Below are 7,931 nucleotides of genomic sequence, written 5' to 3'. Positions count from 1 at the left end.
TTGTTGTTTGTTTGTTTGGAGACAGGGCCACTCTGTCACCCAGGCTAGAGTGCAGTAGTACAATCATGGCTCACTGCAGCCTTGACTTCCAGGGCTCAAGCAGTCCTCCTGCCTTAGCCTCCTGAGTAGCTGCACTCACTACCATGCCTGGCTTATTTTTTATTTTTATTTTTTGTGGAGACAGAGTCTTGCTCTGTTGCCCGGGCTGTTCTCAAACTCCTGGGCTCAAGTGATCCTCTCACTTCAGCCTCCCAAAGTGTTGGGATTACAGGCGTGAGCTACCATGTGCAACAGGGATGTTGTGAGGTAGAAGAAAAATGAAAGAGCCTTGAAGGATTTTTTTTCTCCTAAATTGATCTAGTCTCCCAGAGAGAGTAGATATGAAGGCCCTCTTGTCAGTTACATGATCCCAGTATTTTCTATTGTTATTCTAATTGTAGACCTTGGTATTATAATGAAGTAATAGAACCAGAACAAAGCAATCTGGTTCTCTTTGAACATGTTATTTTATAAACAGTAAGAATAATCCCAGCAGAACAGCAGAACCATCCCAGCAGAACCAACCATCATTTTTCTATCTCCTTCCAGTCTTTTTGTTATGTAGGTCATAGGGGTTTGTTATACAGATTATTTGGTCACCCAGGTATTAAGCCTAGTGCCCATTAGTTATTTTTCCTGATCCTCTCCCTCCTCCCACCCTCCACCCTCCGATAGGCCCCAGTGTCTGTTGTGTCTGTTGTTCCCCTCTATGTGTCCATGTGTTCTCATCATTTAGCTCCCATGTATAAGTGAGAACATGTGGTATTTGGTTTTCTGTTCACTACTTTGCTAAGGATAATAACCTCCAGCTCCATCTGTGTTCCTGCAAAGGACATAATCTTGTTCTTTTTAATGATTGCGTACTATTCCATGGTATATATATACCTCGTTTTCTTTATCCAGTCTACCATTGATAGGCATTTAGGTTGATTCCATGTCTTTGCTATTGTGAATAGTGCTGCAGTGAACACACATGTGCATGTGTCTTTATTATAGAATGATTTATGTTCCTTTGAGTATATACCCAGTAATGGGTTTGCTGCTCGAATGGTAGTTGTTTTTAGGTCTTTGAGGAATTGCCACACTGTTTTCCACAATGGCTGAACTAATTTACACTCCCACCAGCCGTGTATAAGCGTTCCTTTTTCTGTGCAACCTCGCTAGCACCTGTTATTTTTTGACTTTTTAGTAATAGCCATTCTGACTAGTGTGAGATGGTATCTTATTGTGATTTTGATTTGCATTTCTCTAATGATCAGCGATATTGAGCTTTTTTTCATATGTTTGTTGGCTGCATGTGTGTCTTCTTATGAAAAGTGTCTGTTCATGTCCTTTGCCCACTTTTTAATGGAACTATTTATTTTTTTCTTATAAATTTGTTGAAGTTCCTTACAGATGCTGGATATTACACCTTTGTCAAATGCATAGTTTGCAAAAATTTTCTCTCACTCTGTAGGTTGTCTGTTCACTCTTTTGATAGTTTCTTTTGCTATGCAGAAGCTCTTCAGTTTAATTAGTTCCCAATTTTCCTATTTTTAAAGAGGCCACCTTTCAAGGAGTTTGTACCATAACTGACTTGCTTTTTGGTCATCTAGGCCAAGCTTATCCAATCTGTTGCCCGCAGGCCCCATGCAGCTCAGGAAAAGTTTGTATACTTTCTTAAAACATTATGTGTTTTTTTTTTTTTGCGATTTTTTTTTTAGCTCATGAGCTATCATTAGTGTTACTATATTGTATGTGTGGCCCAAGACAATTCTTCTTCAAATGTGGCCCAGGGAAGCCAAAAGATTGGATACTTCTGAAGGGTTATTAGAAGAAGGGTTATTAGAAGTAATGCTTCTGTTGATATATTTTTGTACATGGCCTTCTCTTTCAGATTATTTTCTGTAGGATAAATTTTGTGACGGTTACTTAACCACAGTTAAAATAAATGAAAATATTAATGACTCCAGATTTGCTATTATTTGGCTTCCCAAAGCAATTTTCTTTATGAAGTTTTTGCTAATTTGGACATCTGTATCAAATGTTGTGCTTAGTTTCAAGTCAGATAAATGGTACATTGTGGTTGTGAACTTACCTTTTTGCTTCTGTGTTTGGTGTATAGTGCACCCCTGAAGAACCCAGGGGCCACATTGGTATGAGTCTTGTACTTGAAGTGTTTTAAATCTTTTCCTCTTAGGTCTCATCTGTTGAATTTTGGGTGTTTTCTAACATTAGCTCCTATCATTCTCTCCCTTACCCACTATGGCCACACTGACTACTTTGCTATTCTTTGAACAAGACAACTGAGGCCTCTGCGGGGCCTTAGTACTTCCTTTTATCTGAAACCCTCTTCCCCCATTTCTTTTTTGTTTGTTCATTTTGAGACAGAGTCTCACTTTGTTGCCCAGGCTGGAGTGCAATGGCACAGTCTTGGCCTACTGCAACCTCCACCTCCTAGGCTTAAGCTATTCTCATGCCTCAGCCTCCCAAGTAGCTGGGATTACAGCTGTGTGCTACCACACCTGGCTGATTTTTAGTATTTTTTTAGTAGAGATGGGGTCTCACCATATTGCCCAGTCTGGTCTTGAACTCTTGACCTCAGGTGATCCACCTGCCTCAGCCTCCCAAAGTGCTAGAGTTACAGTTGTGAGCCACCACACCAGGCCTTCCCCCACATTTCTAAATGGAGCACTTTCTCACTTAGACACTGCTCAAATGTCTAGCCCCTGTATCCTCTGTTTCTGTATTCCTCTTACTCGCATTTTCTGTCTACTTACTTGTTTAGTTAGTAGAGATGGGGTCCAGGCTGGTCTTGAACTCCTGGCTTCAAGCAGTCCTCCTGCTTTGGCCTCCCAAAATGCTAGGATTACAGATGTGAGTCACCATGCCTGGCCAATTTATTTCTTTTTTACCCTCATTTTATTTTTCTTTAAAATGCTTATTATGACCTGAAAAAATTAGATGTGTTTTTCTGACTTTTTTTCCAGACTGCAATGTAAGTTTTATGAGTGCAGGGAATTTTTTATATTTTGTTCACTGCTCTATACCAAGTACTTTGCATACTTGGCTCAATGACCTCCAGGTATCTATTAGATGAATGAATTGTATCCTGGCAGATCATGAGTTCATTACTTGATCAGAGAGTAGAGCCCACCACATTTTAGAGCTGGAAAGTTCCTTAAAGATTATCTCATTCTAATGCAACCTTTATTTTAAACTGAGACTGAAAGAGGTGAAGTATCTTTTCATAAGAACACACAGCTTTTATTAGACAGACTTGAACCTGACAGACCAATAGTTTATACTATTTTATCTGGTGGATAATAAAGTTATTTTTATTTGTTTTGCTGCTCTGTATGATTTGTGGAAAAGGAGGACAGGTTTAAGCTATATAATCTGATAGATAATGCTGTTATTTACAAGGCTGGATTTTACATTAAAATTAGCATCTTAAGCTATATGACCCAAGGTACATTTTAACATTTGAAAACGAAAGTGGTCCTTGGCTTTTTCCTGAGCCTTTGTATTCTGTTTGTCATACTCACATAGCTGGAGTATTTCCAAAGAGGTGGGTTAGCCTGGGGCTGTAGGTCTGAGCTGCCTTTTAGCCATAACTTAACCATGGAATTCTGCCTCATGGATGATGCCACGCTATTTCTGGACATGGGTGAACTGCTTGGTAGTTGAGTTATTTGACTGCAAGGATAAGTTCTTTTGTGCTACCTCAAATCAGGGGTGTGGTTATGAGTGACAAGGGGAGTCCAAGAACAGGAGCTATAATATAACCAGGTATCATGGAGGCTGTACTAGGGTGTGGTAAGCTGCAGGGATTTGAACAGTGGAAGTTACTAATTATCCATTGTAATCTCCCACCATTGTCATGACTCAGTTTGTATAGTTTTCATATTTCTAGTTGAATTCCAGAGAGAGGGAATTTGATTGACCCAGTTCATTTTTTAACACCTAGCTGTGACATAGGTCATCCTAATGATAGGGCCCTAGAATCCTTGACTACTTAGTAAAAGAAGTTCTAGGGCCAGGTGTGGTAGTTCATGCCTGTAATCCAAGTACTTTTGGAGGCCGAGGCGGGTAGATCACTTGAGCCCAGGAGTTCAAGACCAGTCTGGGCAACATGGTGAAATGCCATCTCTGCAAAAAATACAAAAATTAGCTGGGCATGGTGACATATGCCTGTAGTCCCAGCTACTTGGGAGGCTGAGGTGGGAGGATCACCTGAGCCTGGGGAGGTAAAGGCTACAGTAAGCCGAGATTGTGCCACACTACACTCCAGCCTGGGCAACCGAGTGAGACCCTGTCTTAAAAAAAAAAAAAAAGTCTGTTTCCTTTAGCATGCAGCTGTGAATGTGGCCACTAGGAAGGTAAGATGGACATGACAAGCTTGATGATAGATAGCATAACCTCCCTCATTGCCCACTGGGAAAATATTCCATCTCCAAAGTTGCTGTCACTGGAGCTACCAAAAAATGCCTGTCCACCCTGAGCCTTCTACCCCTTGTTCTGCACTAAGAGCTGATCCTGATACTGCAATAGCCTCACCTCTCATAGTGGGACAGAGAATATGGGCCCAGGGGAAGGAGCTGGCATCTGCTGTGCAATGAGCACAGCTGTGCTACCACTGTTGAGACCTCTTGGGCAAAGGCAATGATGGCAGCCAGCTACAGATGTTGTACATGAGTTTGGCCATCTGGCTCTGAAACTGTTTTCAGAAGCCAATGATGCTGGCAGTGGAATGGAGGAGGCTGTCATTCTCAGCTTACTTGGGCAGCTTACAGTGTCAGCTTCAGCAGTCTAGGGGCACAGGGTCCAGGTAAACAGAAATAGGCACACAGCTTTATACAAGAGTGACCAAACCCTTGTGCACTAATGATTCCCACCCACTTTTAGAAAAGTTCGTATTCCTGAATGGCTGTTTCTGCTGGTGATTCCGTATGTCCTCTGCACTGGCTAGGCTGGCTTGCCCTCTGGTCCTCTTGACCAAGGTCATGTAGTTGTGGAAGTTTATGCAATACCAGCATGGTTTGTGAACCTGGCACAAGCCAGGCCACATGCTATTCAGTTTGAACACAAGCCAGCTAGCTAAGGAGATACTGCTTGAGGAACAAGGAAGAGAATCTACTTTGAGTGGGCAAAAACAGGCCATTGTGGAGCTGCAGTGGGCTGCAGTGTAGCATTTATTTCTTTTTCCTTCAACTTGTCTAAATCTGGCTTTGGAAAGGAAAGTTTTCAAACTTCACATTTTTTCCCTTGTAGCATAACTTGAATGGAAATAAGTCAGTGTTGTTTTAGGCCAGATTCCAAGTTTTTCCACCTTCTGAGTTACGTAAACTGATCAAGTTGGGAAGCCAAGCGTTTTAGCCTGTATTTAACCTTTTGCAGTTTGTCATCTTTTGAGTAACATTCTGTTTTCCTTTAAAAAAAAAAAAAATCAGGTCCTGGCTTATAGTGCTCACACTGTTTGGTGATTTATGAATCCTATATTTTAATATTTTACTTGATTGTGGTTTTCATACCCAGGAAGGATTTTCTTGTAAAAACATGGAAACTGCATTGTGTGATAGCAAGGGTGGGCTTTTTGTTTTGTTTTGTTCTGTTTTGACAGATGGAGTCCATCTATCTTTGCTTTTAAAAGCTTAGCACACTCTCAGTTTGCACTTTTATAAACACTTGTCTCTTCAGCATTGTATTGAAGATGAACTATATAAAGTTAGTCTTTGCTTTCAAAGCGTTTATAGTTTGAGGGACTGTACAGAAAGAAGTCATTAGGAATATATAGTCCACAGGACACAGCTTGAACAGCCACATAAATAACAGAAACATCTTGTTCAAGGTCACATAAGTACACACTGTGCTATGACCCGGCAGAGGTGATGGGAAATGCTTGTTTAGTTCAGAGAAGTCATAACTCCTCCTGATGAGAACTTTTATTGAGGAGAAAATAGACTTTAGGAACTGAAATGGAAGGTGGAAATTTCGCAGACTGAGGCAGAGAGGATGTTTTAGAAGAGGGTGTAGCTTGGGTTGGGACTTGCTGACAGTAGTTAGATAGGGCTAAGGCTAAGAGCAGGTGAGACCAACAGAGGATATGTTAATTGAAGAGTTAGGAATGGGAAGCCAGCTAGGAGGGTCTGGTGAAATTTTTTGAAAACTGAGAGCAAAGACCTGGGTTGTCTTTCAAAAGAGATTGGACCCACTTCAGTCTTGAGAAGAGTGGCACAGAAAAAACTCATTTGAAACAGCATTAAGAACTGATCAGAGGAAAGTTAAAGTCCAGGGAGGAGAAGAAATTAGACTATCAAAGCTCAGGCAGTATATGCACAAGGCCAGACTAAAGCTTCATCTGTCCATAGGAGAGCATCACCTGGATTGAAACAGAGTTCCCCAGTTGTTTGCTGACTGAGGGAGAGTAACAGGCAGTGGGGCGTAAGCTAGGTTTGTGGACTCAGATGTGGGCATCAGCATTTACTAGCTATATGACATTGAGCAAGTAATTTAACCTTTAAGCCTCAGTTTACTTATCTAATACTACTCGTTGTGTTGTTAAGAGGATTATGTGAGGCAGTGCGTGAAAGCACCAACACAATACTTAGGCTTATTAGGTGTTGAATAATCTTAGCGTCCTTGCCTGTGACTTAAATGTAATGCTCAGTAATCATAAAATTACCCAACTAGTTTGACCAGTTCTCTCCCACACCCCCAGTCTGGTCTCAGTTTCCTTGGTCAGGTGCTTGTTTGAACTGACTGTGACTAGAACTGACAGATTGGCAGACTTCACAAGGACCTCTTTATATAGGGAATGTGTGATTATATAAACAGCAGATTTTAAGTCCAAATGCCCCAGGTCACTGCCTGGACTGCAAGACTTTACTAAGAACACAGGAAGTAGATTACCAATTTTGAACTCTGAGGTGGTTCTACTCTGCCTGCTTATTTTCTTGTCCATTCCCAACTATTCCCACCCCTGCCGCCAAGCAACCAATCCACAAAGAAAGTTACTAGTGTCGTAGAAAACACAAAACAGGCTAGAATCAAGTCTCAGCCCCACACAGTAAATATTGTTAAAGAAATATGTTTAGTTCTGAATCTAAGGGGAGTGTTTAGGAGTTCATGCACTTAGGCAGTATCTATCTGCAAAGCTACCTCTACATTTTAACTTAGATTAGTTGTTTCCCTTGGAATGTCTTCTCCATGTTTTCAATGTTTTCACCTATGTCGTACCATTAAGGTCTGGCCCCTGTGCCACCACCTACAGAAAGCCTTTCCTGATTTCTCTATTCATGTCTTCTCTGAAAGTGATCTTCTTTCTGTGAAGTCCAACTTTTAAAAATATGTTTACAAAAATACTTCTTAGGATCATTAATGCATTGTTCCTAAGTTCGAGTTCTCTGTGAATTTATTCTATATGATCTTCTAGTGCTAGTAGATAAACTCCTTAAGAACAAGAATTTGCTCATGACAGTATTCCCCTGCAGTGTGTAGATTACATAAGTGTTGAGTAAATCTTGGAGATCAGGTATCCTCATTCAAGAGGAAAATGAATAAGAGATCCATTTCAGAGACCTACAGTGAGTGCTGTCTGCTGCAGGCAGGGATTGATGAGCTGCTTCAACTCTTCCCACCCACCACTCTCAATCCTGTACTCTAACTAATGAACTCTGCTCACTGTTGTCCAAGTGACTTGACCCTTTGGCCTTTCCATGCCTTGGCCTGTGCACCTTCCTGAACTTGGAATGCCCTTACTTTCTGGAAAAGTAATCAGCCTCCGGGTCAGATATGGCCTTTGCTCTTTGGTATTCCCTGATGTTTGGACAAATCTGCTACCTTTTTTTCTCCCCAGTGTCCTGTAGGACATACCTCCAACATAGCGCTTTTAATGTTGCTTATTAGTTATT

At 41.1% G+C, this 7,931-nt stretch overlaps 1 protein-coding gene across 23 annotated transcripts in view; it reads left to right on the top strand.

Moving 5' to 3' along the window:
• Window positions 1–7,931, top strand: part of CPEB3 (cytoplasmic polyadenylation element binding protein 3) — a 240,203-nt gene that overhangs the window by 159,707 nt on the left and 72,565 nt on the right. The gene's annotated exons all lie outside the window — the stretch shown is intronic.

The sequence above is a fragment of the Pongo abelii genome, chromosome 8, assembly GCF_028885655.2.
Source record: "Pongo abelii isolate AG06213 chromosome 8, NHGRI_mPonAbe1-v2.0_pri, whole genome shotgun sequence".
In the NCBI taxonomy this organism is placed as follows: Eukaryota; Metazoa; Chordata; class Mammalia; order Primates; family Hominidae; genus Pongo; species Pongo abelii.
This window is presented reverse-complemented; position numbering and strand designations above follow the sequence as displayed.